A 24,932-nucleotide genomic window follows, 5' to 3' on the forward strand; every position below is an offset into this window, starting at 1 on the left:
ATCAGTCATGTCATTTGCAAATATTTTTTCCCATTCATAGTTTGGCTTTTTGTTTTGTCAGTGGTTTCCTGTGCTATGGAAAAAGCTTTTAAATTTAACTAGGTCCCATTTATTTAGTTTTTCTTTTCTTTCCTTTGCCTTGGGAGACAGGTCCAAAAAAATTATTGGTATGATTTATGTCAAAGAGTGTTCTGCCTATGTTTTCTTCTAGGAACTTTATGGTTTCCAGTCTTACATTTAGGTCTGTAACCCATCTTGAGGGGTTTTTTTTTTGTGCATGGTGTAAGAAAATGTTCCAATTTCATTCTTTTAAATATAGCTGTCTAGTTTCCCCAGCACCACTTGTTGAAGAGACTGTCTTTCCACATTGTATATTCTTACCTCCTTTGTTATCGACTAATTGACCATAAGTGCATGGGTTTATTTTTGGCTCTTTATTTTGTTCCATTGATCTATGTGTCTGCTTTTGTGCCAGTACCATGCTGTTTTGATAATTGTAGCTTTGTAATATAGTCTGAACTCAGGGAGAATGATACCCCTAGTTCTGTTCTTCTTTCTCAAGATTGCTTTTGCTATTTGGTGTCTTTTTTTTCACACAAATTTTAGAATTATTATTTCTGGTTCTGTGATAAATGCCATTGGTATTTTGATAGGGATTGTACTGAATCTGTAGATTGCCTTTGGTAGTACGGTCATTTTAACAATATTAATTCTTCCAATCCATGAACACCGTGTATCTTTCCATCTGTCTGTGTCATTTTTAATTTTGTTCATTCGTGTCTTATAGTTTTCTCATGTCAGGTTTTGCACATCTTCAGTTTGATTTATTCCTAGATATTTTATTCTTTTTGATGCAATTATAAATGGGATCATTTTCATAATTTCTCTTTCTCATAGTTCATTGTTAGTGTATAGAAATGCAACAAATTTCTGTATATTAATTTTTTATCTTACAACTTTATTGAATTCATTGATGATCTCTAATAGTATTTTGGTGGTGCCTTTTGGATTTTCTATGTATTATATCATGTCATCTGCAAACAATGATGATTTTACTTCTTCCTTTCCAATTTGGATTCCTTTTATTTATTTTTCTTGTTTGATTGTTAAGGCTTCCAATACTATGTTGAATAAAAGTTGTGAGAGTGGACATCCTTGTCTTGTTCCTGATCTTGGAGGAAATGCTTTCAACTTCTCATTGTTAAGATGATGTTTCCTGTGAGCTTATCATATATGGCCTTTATTATGACAAAGTATGTTGTTTCTATACCTACATTTTTATTATAAATGAATATTGAATTTTGTCAGAAGCTTTTTCTGCATCTTTTGATGTGACCATATCATTTTTATCCTTCCTTTTGTTAATGTAGTGTATCACATTGATTGATTTGTGGATATTGAACCATTCTTGCATTCCTCCAATAAATCCCACTTGTTCATGTTGTATAATCCTTTTCGTGTATTGTTGAATTTGATTTGCTAATATTTTTTGTGGAATTTTGCGTCTATATTTGTCAGTGATATTGGCCTATAATTTTCTCCTTTTGTGATAAGTTTGGTTTTGGTATCAGGATGTTTCTGGCCCTGTAGAATGAGTTTGGAAACATTCTTTCCTTTGCAACTTTTTGGAATAGTTTGAGAAGGATAGATGTTAACTCTTCTCAAAGTGTTTGGCAGAATTCACCTGTGAGGCCATCTGGTCCTGGACATTTTTTCATGGAGAGATATTTTATTATTCAATTTCATTCCTGTTAATTGTTCTGTTCATGTCCTATATTTCTTCTTGGTTCAGTGTTGGGAGATTGTACATTTCTAGGAATTTGTCCATATCTTCTAGGTTGTCCATTTTATTGGTATATAGTTGTTTATAGTAATCTCTTTTGATCCTTTGTATTTCTGTGGTGTTGGTTGTAACTTCATTTTCATTTCTGATTTTATTGATTTGAGCTCTCTTTTTTCTTAATGAGTCTGGCTAAAGGTTTATCAGTTCTGTTCATCTTTTCAAATAACCAACTCTTAGTTCCATTAATCTATTCTGGGTTTTTTTTTGGTGTCTATTTCATTTATTTCTGCTCTGGTCTTTATGATTTCTTTCTTTCTACAAACTTTAGGCTTTGTTTTTTCTTCATTTTCTAGTCATTTAGGTGTAAAGTTAGGTTGTTTGGGTCTTTTCTTCTTTCTTGAGAAGGCCTGTATCATTATACACTTCCCTCTTAAAACTGCTGTTGCTGCATCTCACAGATTTTGGATTGTTGTGTTTTCATTTTCTTTTGTCACCTGGTCCAGGTGGTGCTGGGGCTACTGCCAGCTTACTGGTAGGCATAACTTGGCCTGGGGTCACTGGCTTCAGGGCACTGGGGGTCCTGAAGCTGGTGTTTGCTCATTGGTGGTTGGGGCTGAATTCCATGGGTCACTGGCTGAGGGGCCCAATGTGTCCCAGAGCTGGTGCTTGACTGCTGATTGTCAGGAATGAGGTCAGGGTGGGGGTTCCATGGCTGGTGCCTGTCTGCTGGTGGGTGTGCTGGGTCCTGCCAGAGCATGCTGTATGGCTGTGGTGTTCCTGGGGCTGGTGTCTGTCCATGGGCGGGTTTTCATTGGCTTATTTTTTATTTCAGCAGAAAAGCACTTAGTTTACAACCATTAATTATGAAGTTAACTGTAGAATTTTTGTGATGTTCTATATCAAGTTGAGGAAGTTCCCATCTATTTCTACCTTATTGAGAGTTTCTATCAAGAATATGTGTTAGGGCTTCCCTGGTGGCACAGTGGTTGAGAGTCCACCTGCCAATGCAGGGGACACGGGTTCGTGCCCCGGTCCGGGAAGATCCCACATGCCGCGGAGCAGCTAGTTCCGTGAGCCATGGCCACTGAGCCTGCGCGTCTGCAGACTGTGCTCCACAATGGGAGAGGCCACGACAGTGAAAGGCCCGCGTACCACAAAAAAAAAAGAATATGCGTTAGATTTTGTCAAATGCTTTTTCTGAATATATTTATATAATCACATGACTTTTCTACTTTATCCTCTTGATGTGACAGATTACATTCACCAATTCTCATATGCTGAGGCAAACTTGCATACCTGCAAGAAATCTCATTTGATCATGGTGTATAACTTTTTATAAATTGTTGGACTCAATTTACTAATATTTTGTTAAGGACTTTTGTGTCTAAGTTTATGAGAGATATTCATCTGTAGTTTTTGTTTCTTTTAATAAAAGAAAATATTTGGTATCTGTAATGCTGGCCTCAAAGAATGAGTTAGTAAGTATTCCCTCTGCATCTATTTTCTGTAAGATATTGTAAAGAATTGGTGTAATTTCTTCTTTAAATGTTTAGTTTTATTCACTAGTGTAACAATTGGGCCTTGTGCTTTCTGATTTTGAAGTTTATTAAATATTGATTAAAATTTTTAAAAAGATATTGGCCTATTATCTATTTGTTTATTGAAGTATAGTTGATGTACAAAATTATGTTAGGTTCAGGTGTAAAACATAATGTTTTGACATTTAACTATGTTACAAAATGATGACCATGATAAGTCGAGTAACCATACAAAATTATTCCAGTATTACTGACTATATTCCTTATGTTGTATATGACATCCCTGTGACTTATTTTATAACTCCAGTATGTACCTCTTAATCGCCTTCCCCTATTTCATCCAACCCTCCACTTCCCTCCCCTCTGGCAACCACCAGTCTGTTTTCTGTATTTATGAGTCTGTTCCGTTTTGTTATATTTGTTCATTTGTTTTGTGTTTTTTAGATTCCACATATGAGTGAAATACAGATTTTGTCTTTTTCTTTCTGACTTATTTCACTTAGCATAATACCCACTAGATCCACCTGTGTTGTCACTAATAGCAAGATTTCATTCCATTTTATGGCTGAGTAATATTCCATTGAGTAATATACTATATCTTCTTTATCCATTAATCTATTGATTATGTTGCTAATCATAGGTTACCTTCCATATCTAGGCTTAGGTTGCTTCCATATCTTGGCTCTTGTAAATAATGCTGCAATTAACATAATGGTACATGTATTTTTTCAAATAAGTGTTTCTGTTTTCTTTGGGTAAATACCCAGAAGTGGTATTGCTGCCTTGTAGGAAGACCTATTTTTAATTTTTTGAAGAATGTCCATACTGTTTTCCATAGTGGCTGCACGAATTTACATTCCCACTGATGGTTCACGAAGGTTCCCTTTTCTATACATCCTTGCCAACTTATTATTTGTTGTATTTTTGACAATAGCTATTCTGACAGGTGTGAAGTGATAGCTCATGGTTTTGATTTGTGTTTCTTTAATGATTAGTGATGTTGAGCATCTTTTCATGTGTCTGTTGGCCATTTGTATGTCTTCTTCAGAGAAATGTCTATTTGGGTCCTTTGCCCATTTTAAAATCCTGTTTTTTAATGTTTTTATTTTTGATATTTAGTTGTGTGTTTTCTATTTATTTTTGTTATTAACCCCATATCAAATATATCATTGGCAAATAGCTTCTCCCATTCAGTAGATTGCCTTTTCATTTAGTTGATGGTTATCTTTGCTGTGGAAAACCTTTTAAGCTTGATGTAGTCCCATTTGTTTATTTTCACTTTTTTTGCTTTCAGTAATTTGTGTCTTTCTAGGAAGTTTTCCATTTCACTTATGTTATCAAATTTGCAAACATAGTAATTTTCAATATTTCTTTATTAGTTTTTAATGTTTATAGGATCAGTAATAATGGCCCCTCTTTCATTTATGATATTAGTAATTTAATTATCTCATTTTTTTCTTAGTTAGGAAGGTTAGAAGTTTCATAAATTTAATAGACCTTTTCCAATAATCGGGTTTTGGTTTCATTGATTTTCTGTTTTCAATTTCACTGATTTTTGCTGTAATTTTATTATTACTTTTATTATGCTTTCTTTGGATTTAATTTGATTTTCCTTTTTTTAGTTTCCTAAGATGAAAGCTTAAATAATTCATTTTATGTCTTTCTCTTTTGTAATTACTAATACAATTTCATAGATTTCCCTCTAAGTCCTGCAGTCATCACACTTCACAGATTTTGATAAATTGTATTTTCATTTTCATTCAGTTCAAAATACTTTAAATTTATCTTGAAATTCTTTTTGATCCACGTGTTATGTAAAAGTATGCTATTTAATGTTTATATGCGGCTGCTTTCCAAGTATCTTTCTATTATAATTTCTAGTGTATTTTCATTGGGATCTGAGAGCATACTTTGTATGATTTTTAGTCCTTTAAATTTGTAACAGCATGTTTTATGGACCAGAATGTGGTCAGTCTTGGAGAATGTTCAAAGTAATTTGAGAAGAATGTGTATTCTTCTGTTGTTGAATGAAGAATTTGTAAATGTAAACTAGATCTAGTTGATTGATGGTGCTATTCAGTTCAACTCTGTCCTTACTGATTTTCTGCCTGCTGGATCTGTCAATTACTGATAGATGGGTGTTGAAATCTCCAACTATAAGAGTGGATTAGTTTTTTTCTACTTGAAGTTCTATTAGCTTTTGTGTCATGTATGTTGATGCTTTGTTTTTAGGCACATTCACCTTAAGAATTAAGACTTTCATGGAGAATTGACCCCTTTATCATCATGCAGTGCCTTCTTTATTCCTAAGAATTTTCCTTGCTCTGAAGTCTGTTTTGTCTGAAATTAAGAAAACTTTGGCTTTCTTTTGATTGGTATTAGCGTGATATGTCTTTTTCCATCCCTTTATATTAAAGCTATATGTGTCTTTAAATTTAAAGTTGGTTTCTTATGAATAACATATAATTAGGTGTTTTTAATACACTCTGATAGTCTCTGCCTTTTAATTGGTATATTTAGACCATTGACATTTAAAGTGATTATTGATATAGTGGGATTAATACCTATTGTATTTGTAGCTTTTTTCTTTTTTTGTAGCTTTTTTCTATTCACTGTCCTTGTTTTTTGTGTCTGCTTTTGATTCCTACTCTTTTTCTGCCTCTGATTTTAACTGAGCATTGTACATGAATCCATTTTATCTTCTCTTTTAGCATTCCAATTATATTCTTATTTTGCTATTTTTTGTGGTTGCCCTAGAGTTTGCAATATACATTTATGACTAATCCAAGTCCATTCTCAAATAATACTACATCCAAAATTTTACAGTTAGTGCAATTACCTTATAACAGAATATTCCCAATTCCTCTCTTCTCTCCCTTACAATATTGCCATCATTCATTTTTGCCTATCCGTATGTTATAAGTTGCCAAGTGCATCATTGGTATTACTATTTTGAACATACTGCTAACTGCTAAATCAATTAAAAATGAAGAAAATAAAAGATTTCATTTTACCTTCATTTATTCCTTGTCTAATGCTCTTCCTTTCTTTATATAGTTCCAGATTTTAGATATATACCATTCTCCTTCTTTCTGAAGAACTTCTTTTAACATTTTCTGCATGGCTAGTCTACTAGTAAAAAATCCCCTCAATTTTTGTTTGTCTAACAAATCTTTATTTCTCCTTTACTTTTGAAGGATAATGCCATGGAGTAAAGAATTATTGGTTGGTGTTTTTCTTTTCTTTCAACACTTTAAAAATTACACTTCACTGTCTTCTTGCTTGCTGGTTTTTGGAGAAAAAGCCTATATAACTCTTGTCCTTGCTCCTCTATAAGTATGGCTTTATCCACCTACTTCTTTAATTTATGATTTTCTATTTGTTTTTGATTTTCTCTAGTTTGAATAAGATATGCCTAGTTATAGTTATACATACAGTTGACCCTTGAACAGCGTAGGGGTTATGGGTATGACTCCCCACACATAGTTGAAAATATGGATAAAACTTTATAGTCAGCTTTCTGTATCCCTGTTTCTGCATCAATGGATTCAACCAACAACAGATCATGTAGTACTGCAGTATTTATTGAAAAAAGTCCACATATAAGTGTACCTGTGCAGTTCAAATCCATGTTCTTCAAAGGTCAACTCTGTGTGTGTGTGTGTATACACACACACACACACACACACACACACACACACACACATATATATATATATATATATATATATAGTGCTTCTTGTTTTCTGAGCTCCCTGGATCTATAATTTGGTGTCTACAATAATAATTTCATTATTACTTTAAATATGTCTTCTCTCTCTGTCTTTCTTTCTTCTCTTTCTGATATTTCCATGAAACATATGTTACAACACTTGTAGTTTTCCCACAGTTCTTTGATATTTTGTTCCATCTTCTTCATTCTTTTTTCTCTTTGATTTTAAGTTTTCAAAGTCCATATTGACCTTTCTTCATGTTCACTTATTCTTGTTTGTTTCCAGTCTATAGATGATCATATCAAAGGCATACATCATTTTGTTACAGTTTTTAAAAACTTTCTAGCATTTCATTTTACATGTTTCTTGAGTTCCCATCTCTTTGCCAACATCAGTTCACCTTTTGTTGCATGTTGTCTACTTTGTCTATTAGTATCCTTAGCATATGAATCATGGTTATTTTTAATTCTCAGTCTGATAATTGTTAAATCTCTGCCATATCTGAGTCTGGTTCTGATGTTTGCTCTGTCTGTTTAAACTGTTTTTTGTTTGTTTGTTTTTGGTTTTGTTTTGTCTTTTATTGTGTCTTGTGATTTTATTTTTTTCTTGTATTACGCAGGCCTCTCACTGCTGTGGCCTCTCCCATTGCAGAGCACAGGCTCCGGACATGCAGGCTCAGCAGCTATGGCTCACGGGCCCAGCCGCTCCGCATCATGTGGGATCCTCCCATACCGGGGCATGAACCCATGTCCCCTGCATCAGCAGGCAGACTCTCAACCACTGCACCACCAGGGAAGCCCTCTTGTGATGTTTTGTTGCAAGCTGGACAAGATGTACTGGATAAAGGAATTTAGATAAATAGGCCTTTTAGTGTGAGGTTTTATTTTTATCTGGGTGGTTGCTAGCCTGTGTTTAATGTTTGCTATCTCTATAGGTGTAAGAAGCTAAAATTGTCTCTATTTTCCTTGTTTTTGTCTCCTGTGGACCATGGGTTTCCCTAGAGCCTACTTCTTAAATATTGTCTAGACATGGAGATCTGTCAGAGGTATCTAGAGTTAGATTTTTCCCTTCTCCAGGTCAGTTAGTTTCCAGTAAAACTCCAGTCAGTTGGGCTCTGGTAATATAGTCTCCCTGAGGTCATTTTTCATTAGAAGAACAGAATGCTCTGGGTGTATTTAAAAATGGCTACATTCCCCCTCTTCTAGCCAAAAGTACTAGGGGATTTTTCTCTGATCTTCACTATGAGGACCTGGTAGATCTCCTGGAGGTAAAACACCTAAAATTATGGGGGACCCTCTAAGACTGGCCCTCCCTGGCATTTTTAACTCTCAAGCTTGTCTACTTTGAGCCTTTGACAATTACAGTTTAAGTTTTCTGCCTTGGTATTGGCTCTAATAGTAAAATTCTTTTTCTAGGCCTCTGTTCTAGTAAGCTGTAAGTCTGTATATTCAACATCTTTCATTATGGTTTTAACTTACATTCCCCTGATGGATACTGATACTAAACATATTTTCATGTGTTTATTGGCTATTTGTATATAATTCATTAGAGAAGGGTTGATTCAGATCCTTTTGCCTATTTTTTAATTGGGCTATTTGCCTTTTAATTAATGAGTTGTGTTTTAATTTTCAGAGTATTCATTTTTCACTTCTTTTGTTAAATTTATTCCTAAATATTGTATTTCTTTTGATATTATTGTAAATTAATAGTCATTTCAATTTCATTGTGTTATTTTTAGGTGTTTATAGAAATACAATTATTTTATATAATGATTTTGTATTCTACAACCTTGTTGATCTACTTTATTAATTCAATAGCTTTTAAAATTGAATTCCTTAAGATTTTCTATATACAATATCATGTGATACATGAGTAGAGATAGTTTTATGTCTTCCTTTCCAATCTCATAGCTTTTTATTTTATTTACTTCACTAATTCCTATAACTTGAACCTCCAGTACACTTTTCAACAGAGGTGGCAATAGCAGGCATCCTTTTCTTTTTCATGATCTTAGGGGCAAAGCATTAATTATGATGTTCTGTGAGATTTTGTATATGCCCTTTATCAGGTGAAGTTCCCTTTATTCCCAGTTGTGGAGTAGTTTTTTACTAAGAAAGAGTGTTGTATTTTGTCGAATTTTTTTGCTTCTATTGATATGATAATATGGTTTGGACCCTTTATTCTATTAATATGGTATATTACATTAATTGATTTTCTATGTTAAGCCATTCTTGAATTATTCAGATAAATCTCAATTGGCCATGGTGTATATTGCTTTTTATATGTAGCTGAATTTTGTTTGCTAGTATTTCGTTGAGGATTTTTGCATGTAGATTCATAGGATAAATTGTTTTATAGTTTTCTTGTGATATCTTTGATTTTGGCATTCAATTTACTCACATTTTCTATTTCTTCTTGAGTCAATTTTGATAGTTTGTTTCTGTTTCTAGGATTTTGTCCATTGCACCTAGGCTTATAATCTTTTTTATTTCTGTAAGGTCTTTAGTAATGTCTTCTTTTTTATTCCTGATTTAAGTCAATTGAATCTTCTCTCTCTTGTTGTCTGTCTATCTAACAGTTTGTCAATTTTGTTGATCTTTCAAAGAAACAACTTCTGGTTTCCTTGAGTTTATTTATTGATTTCTATTCTCTATTTCACTTATTTCTGCTATAAACTTTACCATTTTCTTTCTTTTACTTGCTTTGGGTTGAGTGTTCTCTCCTTTTATTTCTGGTTTCATAAGGTAGAAGGTTGTTGTTTTGAGACTTTTTGTGTGGAAAAATACACATAACATAAAGTTTAGAAGGAGGAACTGTCCATGATCCCTTTTATTCTCTACCTCAAAGATTCAACTTTTCTATTTTTATTTGAATTTATAATTTATATATATCTACTGCTAAGTACAAGTTAAGATTATAAAAACCAGCACACTTATCATAATACCATAAACCCAGAAGTAGAAAATTAGTGTATGAAGGCGAGAAAAAGCCTACTAAAAACTTGGGTTAATACCATTGCAGTGTTTATGCCCAATCATGGGACCTAGCCATTCTTTTCTAATTTGGTGAATTTGTGGATGTAGGGATGGGTCTACATTGGGTTAACAAAATTAATATTTTAGTTAAAGCTTTTGAGGGATCCAAGTAAATGAAAATAATTTTTTAAAGGCAAAAAAATTTTACCATTTTAACCATTATAAAGTGTACAATTCAGGAACATTATGTACAGCCACAGCATTGTACAAACACTATGTTGCTCCAGAATTTTTTCATCATCCCAAAGTGATACCTTACTCATTAAGCAGTCACTTTTCATACTCCCTCTCCCAGCCCCTGGCAGCCACTATTCTGCTTTCTTTCTCTGTGGATTTGCCTGTACTGGATATTTTATGTGAAAAGAATCATACAATATGTGGCCGTTTGCATCTGGCTTCTTTCACTAGCATAATGTTTTCAAGGTTCATCTATGGTGTAGCATGTATCAATATTTATTATTTTCTATGTCTATTATTTTCTATTTTTTATTATTTTTATAGATATACCACATTTTGTTTATCCATTTATCAGTTGATGGACATTTGGGTTATTTCCATCTTTTCACTACTGTGAATAGTGCTGTTCTGAACATTAGTGTACAGGTTTTTGCTTTAAGACCTGTTTTCAATTATGGTATAGACCTAGGAGTGGAATTCCTTGCTCAGATGGTAATTCTATGTTTAACTTTTCCAAGAACCACCAAACATTTTTCCACAGTGATTGCACCATCTTACAATCCTACCAGCAATGTATATGTGTTCTAATTTCTCCACATCCTCCCCAATACTTACTTTATTTTTTTCCATATGGTCATCCTCATGGGTGCGTAGTGGTACCTCTTTGTGGTTTTGAGTTGCATTTCACTAATGACTAATGACATTGAGTATCTTCATGTCCTATTTGGCTGTTAGTATATCTTTTTTGGAGAAATGTCTACTCAGCTCCTTTGCCCATTATTTGTTTGTCTGCTTTTTGGTTGTAAGAATATTTACATATTCTGGATACTAGAATCATATCAGATATATGATTTGTAAATATTTTCTCCTTTTCAGTGGGTTGTCTTTCCACTCTTTTGATAGTGTTTGATACACAAAAATGTTTAACTTAGTAAATTCCAATTTATGTAGATTTTCCTTTTGTTCCTTGTGCTTTCAGTGTCATATCTATGAAACTGTTGGCAAATCCAAGATCATCAAGGTTTACCTTTATAATTTCTTCTAAAAGTTTTAGAGTTAGCTCCTGTTGTACTAGCATCATTTGTTGAACATACTATTCTTTCCCCACTGAATGGTCTCTTCACCCTTGTGATCATAGATGTGGGGGTTATTTCTGGATTCTCAATTCTATTCCATTGATCTAGGTATTTATTCTTAAGGAAGTACCACACTGTCTTGATTACTACAATGCTGTAGTAAGTTTTGAAATTGGTAAGTTTGAGTTCTTCAACTTTGTTATTGTTTTCAAGATTGTTTTTTTTCTATTTGGAGCCCTTTGCAATTCCATATGAATTTTAGGATTGTATTTTCCATTTCTGCAGAAAAAAAAAAAGAGCTGTTGTCATATTGATAGGGGTTGCATTGAATCTATAGATTGCTTTGGGGTGTATTGCCATCTTAACAATATTAAGTCTTCTAATCCATGAACATGGAGTGTATTTCCATCTTCATATTTAATATAGTCATTTACATCTACAAATTTCCCTTTAAGTACTTTTTTAGCTACATTCAATAAGTTTTGGTATGTTGTGTCTTCATTTCATTCATCTCAAACGACTTTCTAATTTCCCTTGTGATCTTGTGTTTCAACCATTGGTAACTTAGGAACATGTTTTTTAGTTACCTCATATTTGTGAATTCCCCAAACATCTTCATTTTATTTATTTATTTAATTAATTTATTTAAAAATTTCCTTCTTTCTTTCTTCCTTCCTTCCTTCCTTCCTTCCTTCCTTCCTTCCTTCCTTCCTTCCTTCCTTTCTTTCTTTCTTTCTTTCTTTCTTTCTTTCTTTCTTTCTTTCTTTCTTTCTTTCTTTCTGGCTGTGTTGGGTTTTTGTTGCTGGGCACGGGCTTTCTCTAGCTGCAGCAAGTGGGGGCTACTCTACGTTGCAGTGCAGGGGCTTCTTACTGTGGTGGCTTCTCTTGTTGTGGAGCATGGGCTCTAGGTGCGTGGGCTTCAGTAGTTGTAGCACACGGGCCCAGTAGTTGTGACACATGGGCTTTGTTGCTCCGTGGCATGTGGGATCTTCCCAGACCAGAGCTCGAACCCATGTCCCCTGCATTGGCAGGCAGGTTCTTAACCACTGCACCACCAGGGAAGTCCCCTTCATTTTATTTATTTCTAATTTAATTCTACTGTGTTCAGAAAATAAAACTTGCATGTTTTCAATTCTTTTAAATTTACTGATGTTTGTTTTACTGCCTAGCATATGGTCTATCCTGTAGAATGTTCTATGTACTTCAGGAGAATGTTTTCTGCTGGTTTTGGGTGTAGTATTCTATAGATGTCATTTAGGTCTACTTGCTTTGTAGTATTGTTCAAATCTTGTATTTCCTTGTTGACCTACTACCTAGTTGTTCTATCTGTTATTGTAAGTGGATTACTGAAGTCTCCAACTATGATCTGAATTATCTATTTTTACATTTATTATTTCAGGCTTTGCACTATGCATTTTGGAGCTCTGTTTGTAGGTGCACATATATCTATAATCATTACATCTTTGTGATTTATTGACCATTATTATTATAAAATGTCCCTCTCTATTACTAGTAACATTTTTAAAATGTCTATTTTATTCCTCCTCAGAGGGCACAGCCTTTAGCATAAATACAGTCACTATGGGATGACAAGGTTTTATCATGGTTCTCTTTGACTGTCACTTTCTCTGATATCTCTGTCAAGCTGTTTGCCTCTGTTGATATCTCATTCAGCCCTTAGCCCTGAGTCATAACCAGCTCATTTTTCTCTTATTTTTGACAACGCATTGGGGGTATAAATACTACATATAGTCTGACCCAATTATATTCTGGCTACTTTGCAGGGGTTGATTTTATAAGCTATTCTTTGAGGTTTGTTCTGACCCCAGGAGGGATCTTCTTACTTGTTTCTTTCCCTGGTTTTCTCTTGTCAGCTAGCTGGCCTGTGGTTTAACTGGTTGTTCTCATGGAGTTATTAGCCTCCTCTTTATTGCTTACATCTAAAATATCCATTATATTCAACAACACCATGAAGTTTGAACTTTCCAAAACTCTACCAAATAAAGTCAGTTCCCTTGGGAAGAGCTTCTTAGTTTTCTGTTATTATGGCCCACCTCTGTCTCTCCAGTTAACAATTGTGCACCATTTCTCTGGATTTGGGTACAGGGAGGAGCTTACTTCTCTCAGAATGACACCCCTGCTTCACATGGCAGTAACTTTTGCTCTTCTTCGCTTGCCTTTCCCAAGATAGAACCTTCGTCCTTTGAATGAGCTAGGACAAAAGTGATCTGGGCTGCACTGTTTCTGTTCTGCTGCACCTTGTTAGAGCTTCTGCCTTGTAAATTGTGGCTAGGTGGAGGAAGAGAGACCTAGAACACTCAGAATGTAATAGAGCTTTTGTAACATGGAACTGAGGAGGTTGAAAAATGTCTTTCCATCCTCAGAGATATCATAGCCCTTAACTGGGATCTGGGGGAAGAGACGACCCTGGGTTTTTGGTCACACCTGCTCATAGTGCAGCTCCTGTCCTGCTGAATTGAAGCAGAGGGGAGGGAGAGAGGGTTTCCTGACTCAAGTGTCACTGACTTTTGCTGTTCTTATTGGGATTTTATATATTTTGGGGGGGATAAATGTTTCTCCTTTTGCTGTATTTAATTGGGGCTATTTCTAACAGACTTAAAATTTTTGGTTTCAAATAATTCTTATCAATTATGTTTTTCCCCTGGGAGCAGTTCTGCAGAGCTCCTAACATCACTGTTCTAGAATTCATCTCTTATTGATTATTTCTTCCATGCAAGCTCAGTCTTTCCTTGTTCTTGTGTATCTAATAACTTTAGAATTTATTCTATATATTTTGAATATTATGTTAGATTTTAGGACTTATTTAAAGCCTATGCAGAATGTTGCCTGTGCAGAATGTTGATATTTTGTTTTATCAAGGAAACGACCTTTTTATGTTCAGGCCACAACTTCTCATCCACACTGTGTGTGTTGTGCTTTCAATGTAATTGTTGTTAAAAGTCTGTGCAGTGATTTTAAAATCTATCATTTGTGTGCATTACCTAGGGCATTCTGGTGCTTGGCAGTAGTTTCATTTAGTTTATTTCTCAAAGTCTTTGGTATGCAGAATAAGATCAGATCCCCATGCACACACAGTTCAGACTTGATACCAGGATTTCATAAACTATTTTATAGGCTCAGTGTCTTGAGTACCTCCCTCTTCTTGACTTCTCCTGTGATTTCAAGTTCTTTGGGTCTCCTCTTTTCAGACCTTTGGACAGATATTTGAGACTTGGTTACTTCACCTTATTGGGCACTTCCATTCCTGTGCCTGTGTTCATTTTCTTGTGGTAGGGAGTCAGAAATAAAAAAAAATCAATGGGCTTGGTCCCAAGTTCTTGGTACCAGATCTCCTCTGATCAGAAGGGGAACTTCCTGTACTCTTGGTTCCACACTACAGTATGAGAGCTAGGACATGAGGGGTTGGAGAAAGGAAAACAAAGAAACAAAAAACAAAAGAAAAAATCAAGGATTTCCAGTATCTCTGAATGGTAGGACTTCCCTTTCCTGCTCCTTAAGCCAGAGGCAGAGGGCTTCTCCTATTTCCCTCTCTGTCTGCACCAGTGCCCATTTATATGTTTCAGGCTATGTTGAGTTCAAGCTAGAAGATACTGGAGGGGAAATTGTGCAATCCTACTACCAGATCAGTAGTACTTTGAATTCTGATGTTCTTACTCTATCCTCCTGCTAATATACTATTCAGAATTCTCAAAAAGCTACATCATGCATTCTGTCTAGGTATCACTGTGTTGTGTGAGAGAGAAAGGGTGGTATGTGTTTACCTGTTTTACCTAGAAGCACCACCAACTTTGTTACAGCATGTATTTTGACCTTTCCCTGTATGGCCAGGTACACAATTTCTGTACCACTAATCACACAGGTAAATTATGGTATATGATTTTAGTAGTCCTTGCTGTACATGTAACAAAGGCCCTGAGTTTTGATGAACTTTGATTTGGATTATCCATCAATTTATTGATTTCCCCTTACAGTCCTAAGGGAAAGAGGAAATTCATACTACTATGGAGTACGATTAAACTCACAGCCTTTCCTTCACAATTTAAGACCTTGAAATTTATTTCATTTGCTTCTAGTAATATTTGCAAACTCTTAAGTTTGTAACTCAAATGTTTATTTTAGTGAATATTTTTATTTAACTTGACACCATTATTACTGCATTAGAGTAAAGCAAAAATGTGTTATTACTGTATATCTTCTATTACAGGTCTTTAATGTAATAAAGATCTGTAATGTGACTTTAATATTGTTTCAATTTTAATGTCATAGAAAAATACTCTGAAGATGAAATAGTTCTTATTTACTTTTCACTGTAATGAATAGTATGTCAAGGGACAGCAGACATCTTTCCTTCTATTCATATAGAGGACAATATGTAGTCATCTGTGAATAGATACAGTTGGAAATTATGATTGAGGCCAATAGAAACCCAGGCATACAGACTTCCTTTCTCAAATAAAATAAAAATCCTGACTAAAAAAATTAAGAGCAGACAGTAAACTGTCCAGTTTCCGTGATTTCTGGTTGAAGATCTTCATTACAGGTTTGTTATTTTTACTGCAATATACAATGCAGATTCCTTTCATTATTGAGGATCATAATATTAAGTTCTTTCAAATGGAAAAGAGCTTATTTCCATGGGAGAGTGTGCTGCTGCTGCTGCTGTTGTTTTTGTTGTTGTTGTTTTTCAGTCTCAAGGACAGAATTATACTTTTGTCTTTTGAACAAGTATTTAATATAGAGGATGCATTGAAAAAAGGGAAATGTTAACATCTAGAGACTCGGTGCTTATTTCAAAATGAATGGGTGGAATAAAATGTACCTTAGTTCTTTTGTGTCTATAAAATTATAGAACTCTACTCCCTTGTGAACATCCTTGATTTCCACTTGTCTTCCTTTAATGATTTTCCATCCTCTTCCCCCTCTTTATTTATTCCATAAACACTTATTGCATGCAAATGTTTCTTTTGTTCTATAACAATTTAGTGAGAATATATACAAATAAAAATTTGATTTAGAAGGGAAGCAGCGTGAGGAGTCAGTCGAGCACCGAGGCTCATTGAAACAGGCCTCCATGGCCCTCCGCAACCCACAGTATATTTTTGGAGATTTTAGCTCTGATGAATTCCATTAGTTCTTTGTGACTCCTTGCTCTTCCGTTGAGCATCGTCTATGTAGTGGAGCAGTTCTGCCTGGTGCACAAGCTGCTGATGAACTACCTAATGGAGAAGACTATTAGAGAATTGAATTTGGTGTTAATGAAGTAACTGAACCCACTGACACTTTGCCAAGAACTCCCAACTACATACAGTATTTCAAGCACATTGAATCCTTAGGCCCCTGAATTTATCCTTATTTGCACAGCTTTCCAAAAGATCCCTGATGACATAGATACAGAAGTGAACTGTAGCTCCACCAACTACCAGTACCCAGGCTCTGCCCTTGCTCTGGATGGCAGCACTAACGTGGAGGTGGAAGTTTTAGAAAATGATGGCATCTTGGGTGGTCTTGGACAAAGGGAGCGTAAAAAGAAAACAAAAACAAAAAAAGTCCACCTGGGTAGAGTTACTTGAAAGATGGCAGCGAGTGTATACTTCCACAGAAGCCCTGGTCAATGGCCATGTCAATCCCAGAGTCCAGAACAGTGTAAGCGCAGAGGATGCAAAGTTGATGGGTGATGTGTCCCTGTCAGGGACACCCAGAACTTGTGGCAGCCCCCAGGATGCCACGGACTTCAGCAGTGATGCTGTGCCTAGTGGTTCTTTCCTAGAGTCTTCATCAGCAGGGCCAGGACTGCAGGGGCAGCATGAGGGCTGCCTGCCATGGGGCTGACATTGAATAATCTTGCTACCACACAGAGGCTGCCATGGACAAACTTTTGAGGACAGCTGTGGCTCAGCCTTAGGTTGGGACTGATACTACTGAGAACCTTGGAGGTACCAATGCACAAATACTTGAATCCTTGGTTGAGGGCACAGCTGCCAACAGGGTGGAGTTGCACACTGTGCAAGCTCGGACATGGACCCTGAGAAAGCTAAGAGCACCTCCCCTCCTGCAGATGCCCGGGCCTCTGTGGTAGGCCCTGCTCCCACCAGTTGGCCTGCAAAATCGTGGGCCAGTCTTTTTCAGGATTCTAAGCCCTCTTCTTCCTACCCCCTCCCCTCCCCTCTCCCTCCTTGTCTGTGGTTTCCATGGAAACTAAGTATTCCCCTCCCGCCACTTCTACCCTGGTCTCTGAAAAGCAGGCTGAAGTCAAGGAAGGGCTGGTTCCAGTTTCAGAGGATCCTGTAGCCATAAAGATTGCAGAGTTACTGGAGAACGTAACCTTGATTCATAAACCAGTGTCATTGCAACCCCGCGGGCTGATCAATAAAGGAAACTGGGGCTACATTAATGCTACACTCCAGGCATTGGTTGCTTGCCCTCTGATGTATCACCTGATGAAGTTCATTCCTCTGCATTCAAAAGTGCAGAGGCCTTGTATATCCACACCCATGATAGATAGCTTTGTTCGGCTAATGAATAAGTTTACTAATATGCCAGTGCCTCCAAAACCCAGACAAGCTCTTGGAGATCATGAGGGATATCCGCCCTGGAGCTGCCTTTGAAACAACATATACTTATAGACTCCTGACAGTTATCAAGTCGAGCCTTTCTGAAAAGGGTCACCAAAAAGATGCTGAGGAGTACTTAGGCTTCATTCTAAATGGATTTTATGAGGAAATGCTGAACCTAAAGAAACTTCTCTCAGCAAATAATGAAAAACTTACTATTTCCAATGGACCCAAAAGCCACTCAGTGAACAAAGACAAGCAGGAAGAACCAGGCAAATGAAATGAGGACTAATGGGAGCAAGTTGGCCCCTGAAATAAGACCTTGTTCATTCACCAGGCGGATTTTGTCCAGACCCCAATCACTGGCATTTTTGGTGAACACATCAGGTCTGTGGTTTACCAGCAGAGTTCAGAAGTGTCTGCCACGCTGCAGCCGTTCTTCACGTTGCAGCTGGATATCCAGTTGGACAAGATATGCACCATCCAGGATGCATTGGAAAGCTTGGTGACAAGAGAATCTGTCCAGGGTTATACCACCAAAAACAAATAAGAGGTTGAGATCAGTTGAAGAGTTACTCTGGAAAAACTCCCTCTTTTTCACGTGTTGTACCTGAAATGGTTTCTTTACGAGAAGACTGGTGGAAGTCAGAAGCTTATAAAAAATATTGGATATCCTGTAGACTTGGAAATTAATAAAGAACTGCTTTCTCCAGGGGTTAAAAAATAAGAATTTTAAATGTCACAGAGCCTATAGGCTATTTGCAGTGGTCTACCACCACAGCAGCAGCAACACTGGTGGCCACTACAACATGGATGTCTTCCAGATTGGTCTGAACGGCTGGCTGCACATCAACGACCAGATGGTCAAGGTGATTAACCAATACCAAGTGTTGAAGCCCACTACTGAGTGCACAGCCTACTTCTTGTATTACTGCCATGTGGACCTGCTGTAGCTGTCACTGTCTGTGCCCAACACTGCTTATTGAGCACCAAGTCTCACCGACTTCCCTCCTATCTTCAGTGACTCTTTAGAGAGAAACTCTTTCTCCCTGTTGCAAAAATGGGCTAGAATGAAAGGAGACACCTTGGAGTTTGTGCACAACATAGTTTATGTTAACTTCTAATTTCCAAATCAAAATCATTTGATTGAAATAGATTGTCACTTGACTTAACAAAATACACGGTCTGTATATCTTCTTTGGAGAAATGTCTATTTAGGTCTTCCACCCAGTTTTGGACTGGGTTGTTTTTTTAATATAGAGCTACATGAGCTGCTCGTATATATTGGAGATTAATCCTTTGTCAGTTGCTTCATTTGCAAATATTTTTTCCCATTCTGAGGGTTGTCTTTTCGTCTTGTTTATGCTTTCCTTTGCTGTGCAAAAGCTTTGAAGTTTCATTAGGTCTCATTTGTTTATTTTTGTTTTTATTTCCATTTCTCTAGGAGGTGGGTCCAAAAGGATCTTGCTGTGATTTATGTCATAGAGTGTTCTGCCTATGTTTTCCTCTAAGAGTTTCACAGTGTCTGGCCTTACATTTAGGTCTTTAATCCATTTTGAGTTCACATATGAAAGGATGCTCAACATCACTAATCATTAGAGAAATGCAAATCAAAACCACAAAGAGGTATCAGCTCACAGTGGTCAAAATCACCATCATTAAACATCTACAAACAATAAATGCTGGAGAGGGTGTGGAGAAAAGGGAACCCTCTTGCACTCTTGGTGGGAATGTAAATTGATACAGCCACTATGGAGAACAGTATGGAGGTTCCTTAAAAAACTAAAAATAGAACTACCATATGACCCAGCAATCCAACTACTGGGCATATACCCTGAGAAAACCATAATTCAAAAAGAGACATGTACCACAGTGTTCATTGCAGCACTATTTACAATAGCCAGAACATGAAAGCAATCTAAGTGTCCACTGACAGATGAGTGAATAAAGAAGATGTGGCACATATATACAATGGGATATTACTCAGCCATAAAAAGAAATGAAATTGAGTTATTTGTAATGAGGTGGATGGACCTAGCGTCTGTCATACAGAGAGAAGTAAGTCAGAAAGAGAAAGACAAATACTGTATGCTAACACATATATATGGAATCTAAGAAAAAAAAATGTCATGAAGAACCTAGGGGTACGACCGGGATAAAGACACAGACCTACTAGAGAATGGACTTGATATGGGGGGGGGAGGGTAAGCTGTGACAAAGTGAGAGAGTGACATGGACATATATACACTACCAAACGTAAAATAGATAGTGGGAAGCAGCTGCATAGCACAGGGAGATCAACTTGGTGCTTTGTGACCACCTGGAGGGGTGGGATAGGGAGGGTGGGAGGGAGGGAGTCGCAAGAGGGAAGAGATATGGGAACATATGTATATGTATAACTGATTCACTTTGTTATAAAGCAGAAACTAACACACCATTGTAAAGCAATTGTACTCCAGTAAAGATGAAAAAAAAAAAAAGAAATTGTACGGGAAAAAAAAACCATATTTCTGAAATAATGCCGATTCTCCATCTAACTGTACAGTAGAATAGATCCTGCACCAGTAACAACACTTTTAAATTTGTTGAAATGAATTTTATCTTTCCTTAAAAAGTAAATTTTTTAATACATCACACTTTCCTCCCCCACCATTTAATTTTTTGATAAATGATAAAAATGAGCTATTATCTGAGAAGAAATAGTTTTTACTTCAAAAGATAAATAAACACAAAAATTAAGTTGCTGTTTCCTAATAGGAAAAAATTGACTAACAATTGTGTGATGAGAAGCTGCTTATGTGCACATTGCAAGTGAAATATTGGAGCTAAGATGTTAGCAATATAGATGAGTGATTGTAACTTTATTGCCATTAAGAGATTTCAAATTGCATTCACGCTTCTGTGTACACATAATGAAAAATGGGCAAAATAATGAAGATTGACTTTGCCCTATGTCTGCTGTTTAATTCTGCTGCCTGCTCCTCTACGATGCTACATCTCTAATTCTACACAGCTAGTGATACCTAGAGTCTAAAGTTGTCGTCCATCAATAAAAAAATCACAAAGTTGGTTAAAAAAATAGTTTATCCTCATTTTAAAAGTTTATTTTTTGCAGTTTAAAAATTGTCATTTTCCTAGTTTGGAATTGTAGTTTTCTTTATCTAGAAAAAGAAGAAAGTAATTTATGACTTGAATCATATTTATAAAATGGTAATTATGGATTGATAGATGAAAGTATACCTTAATGAGGGACTTCCCAGGTGGTGCAGTGGTTAAGAATCTGCCTGGCAATGCAGGGAGCAGGGGTTTGATCCCTGGTCCAGGAAGATCCCACATGCCATGGAGCACCTAAGCCCGTGTGCCACAACTACTGAGCCTGTGCTCTGAGAAGCCCACACACCGCAACAGAGTAGCCCCTGCTATCCACAACTAGAGAAAGCCTGCATGCAGCAATGAGGACCCAATGCAGCCAATATATAAAACAAATAATTTTTTAAAAAGTATACCTTAATAAGAAAATGAAAAGATAGCATTCTCAGCGTAGTTTTGAAAACCATATCAATGGATATAAATACACCACATACTTTTCATCCCTGAAATCTGAGGAAAGTATTAGATATTACAGAAAAGTTTCCTGGCTTTCTGTTGAGACAAATATTGGTTTAAGAAATATGAAAAAAAACTAATAAATATATAATAAAATGTATTAAGTTGTATGAACTGTTTATGTATTTTGGATATTAAAACTTGTTGGACATATTATTTGTAAATATTTTCTCCTGTCCCATAGGTTTTTTCATTTTGTTGATGGTTCCCTTTGCTGTGTAAAAGCTTTTAATTTTAATTAGGTCTCCTTTGTTTATTTTTGCTTTTATTTCTTTTGCCTTAGGGGACAGATCCAAAACAATATTTCTCCAATTTATTTCAAAGACTGTTCCTCCTATGTTTTCTTCTAGGAATTTTATAGTTTCAGGTCTTACATTTAGGTCTTTAATCAATTTTGAGTTTATTTTTGTGTTTGATGTGAGTAAATGTTCTAATATCATTGTTTTACATGTAGCTGTCCAGTTTTCTCAGCACCACTTGTTGAAGTGACTGTGTTTTCTCCATTTTATTTCCTTAGCTCCTTTGTCATATATGAATTGACCGTAAGTGCATGGTTTATTTCTGGGCTTCCTATCCTGTTCCATTGATCTTTGTGTGTATTTTTGTGCCAGTACCATGCTTTTTTGATTACTGTAGCTTTGTAGTATAGTCCGAAGTCAGGGAGGGTGATACCTCCAGCTTTGTTCTTTTTCTCAAGATTATTTTGGTAAATTCATGGTCTTTTGTGGTTCCATATGAAATTTAGGATTATTTGTTCTAGTTCTGTGAAAAATATCATGGGTATTTTGGCAGGGACTTCGTTAAATCTGTAGGTTGCTTTGGGTAGTAGGGCCATTTTAAAAATATTAATTCTTCCAAAGTAATAGCATAGGATACCTTTCCATTTCTTTGTATCATCCTCGAATTCTTTCATCAGTATTTTATAGTTTTCAGAGTATAGGCCTTTCACCTATTTGGTTAAGTTTATTCATAGATATTTTATTCTTTTAGATGTGATTTTAAATGGGATTTTTTTTTTACATTCTCTCTTCCTGATAGTTCATTATTAGTATGTAGAAAAGCCACAGATTTCTGTATATTAATCTTGTATCCTGCAAGTCCACTGAATTTATTTATTAATTCTAGTGTTTTACGGTGGAGACTTCATTGTTTTCTACGTATAGTATACTGCCATCTTCAAATAATAACAGTTTTACTTCTTCACGTCCAATTTGGATGCCTTTTATTTCTTTTTCTTGTCTGATTGCTGTAGCTAGGACTTCCAATACTATGTTAAAAAGAAGTGGTGAGAATACTACTTCTCACCTTGTCTTGTTTCTGAATATGGAGGAAAGGATTTCAGCTTTTCACCATTGACAATGATGTTAGCTGTGAGTTTTCATAAATGGCCTTTATTGTGTTGAGATACATTCCCTGTATAACCACTTTGATGAGAGTTTGTATCATGAATGGATGTTGAATTTTGTCAAATGCATTTTCTGCATCTGCTAATGTGATTTTTATCCTTCCTTTTGTTACTGTGTCACATTGATTGATTTGTGAACGTTGAAACATCCTTGAGTCCCATGAATAAATCCAACATGGATCATGTTTTGTGACCATTTTTATATGTTGTTGAATTCAGTTTGCAAATATTTTGTTGATAATTTTTGCCTCTCTATTAATCAAAGATATTGGCTTGTAGTTCTCTTTTATTGTAGTGTTTTTGTTTGTTTTAGTATCAGGGTAATGGTAGCTTCATATAATGAATTTAGGAGTGTTTCATCCTCTTAAATTTTTTGGAATAATTTGAGAAAGATATTATCTCTCCTTTCTATATTTGGTAGAATTCCCCTGTGAAGCTGTCCGGTCATGACTTTTGTTTGTTAGGAGTATTTTTTATTAAAAATTCAATTTCACTACTAGTAATTTGACTGTTCAAATTGTCTGTTTTCTCGTGATTCAGTCTTGGCATGTTGTATGTTTCTAGAATTTTTCCATTTTTTCTAAGTTGTCCAATTTGCTGGCATATAACTGTTCATAGTATTCACTTGTGATTTTTTATATCTCTGTGGTATTGTTAATTATTTTTCCTCTTTTATTTCTTATTTTGTTAATTTGGGTTCTCTCATTTCTTCCTGGTGAACCTGGAAGATTTGATTATCTTTTCAAAAAACTGCCTTTTGGTTTCATTGCTCTTTTCTATTATTTACTCTCTATTTTATTTAACTCCTCTATGATCTTGATTATTTCTTTCCTCTGATGACTTTGATCTTTCTTTGTCATAATTTTTCTAATTCTTTCAGGTGGTAGGTTAGGTTCTTTATCTGAGATTTTTCCTCTTTCTTGATTAAAGCCTGTATTGCTATAAATTTCCCTCTTAGAAGAGCTTTTGCTGCATCCCAGAGATTTAGGAATGTTGTGTTTCCATTTTCATTTGTCTCCTGGTATTTTCTGATTTCTTCTTTGATTTCTTCATTGACCCATTGGTTTTTAACTAGCATGTTGTTCAGTATCCATGTGTTCATTTGTTTTTTCATTTTTCTTTATGCAGATGTTTTCCAGTTTCATCCTTTTGTGCTCAGAAAATATGCTTGATATAATTTCTGTCCTATTAAATTCGTTGAGGCTTGTTTTATGGTCTAGCATGTGATCTATACTGGAGAATGGTCCATGTGTACTGGAAAAGAATATGTATTCTGCTGTGTTTGGATAGAATGTACTGTAGCTCTCTATTAAGTCCAACTAGTCTATAGTGTCATTTAAGGTCACTGTGGCCATATTGATCTTCTGTGTGGATGATCTGTCCACTGATGGAAGTGAGGTGTTAAAGTCCCCTAATATTATTGTACTATTGTCAGTTTATCCTTTAATGTCTCTTAGTATTTACTTTGTATATTTAGGTGCTCCTGTATTGGGTACATATGTGTTAACAATTGTGATATTCTCTTCTTGTACTAATCTCCTTATCATGGTATAATGCCCTTCTTTGTCTTTCACTATATTTCTTTGGGTTAAAGTCTATTTTGTCTGAAATGAGTATTGCTAACTCCACTTCCTAGTCATTTCCATTTGCATGAAATATCATTTTCCATCGCATCACTTTCAGTCTGTGTGTGTCTTTACTTCTGAACTGCTTCTCTTGTAGGCAGCATAGAGATTGTCCTGGTGTTTTCTTTTATCCAATCAGCCACCCTATGTCTTTTGATTGATGCATTTAGGCCACTGAAATTTAAAGTAATTATTGATAGGTATGCCTTATTGCCATTTTATTACTTGCATTAGGGTTCATTTTGTAGTTCTTCCTTGTTTAATTCTTATTTTTGTTTCTTTCCTTGTGGCTTGATGATTTTCCTTAATGGTATGCTTGAGTTCATTTATTTTTGTTTTTGTGTATCCATTGTGTGTTCCTGATTTGTGGTTGCCATGGAGTCCATATATGTTGACACATAA

At 35.6% G+C, this 24,932-nt stretch overlaps 1 protein-coding gene and 1 pseudogene across 2 annotated transcripts in view; both read left to right on the forward strand.

Moving 5' to 3' along the window:
• Positions 1-24,932, forward strand: part of DACH2 (dachshund family transcription factor 2) — a 643,115-nt gene that overhangs the window by 332,511 nt on the left and 285,672 nt on the right. The window lies entirely within an intron of this gene.
• LOC101284463 (ubiquitin carboxyl-terminal hydrolase 10-like) overlaps positions 16,415-24,932 on the forward strand; it is a 93,239-nt pseudogene continuing 84,721 nt past the window's right edge.

The sequence above is a fragment of the Orcinus orca genome, chromosome X, assembly GCF_937001465.1.
Source record: "Orcinus orca chromosome X, mOrcOrc1.1, whole genome shotgun sequence".
Taxonomy (NCBI): domain Eukaryota; kingdom Metazoa; phylum Chordata; class Mammalia; order Artiodactyla; family Delphinidae; genus Orcinus; species Orcinus orca.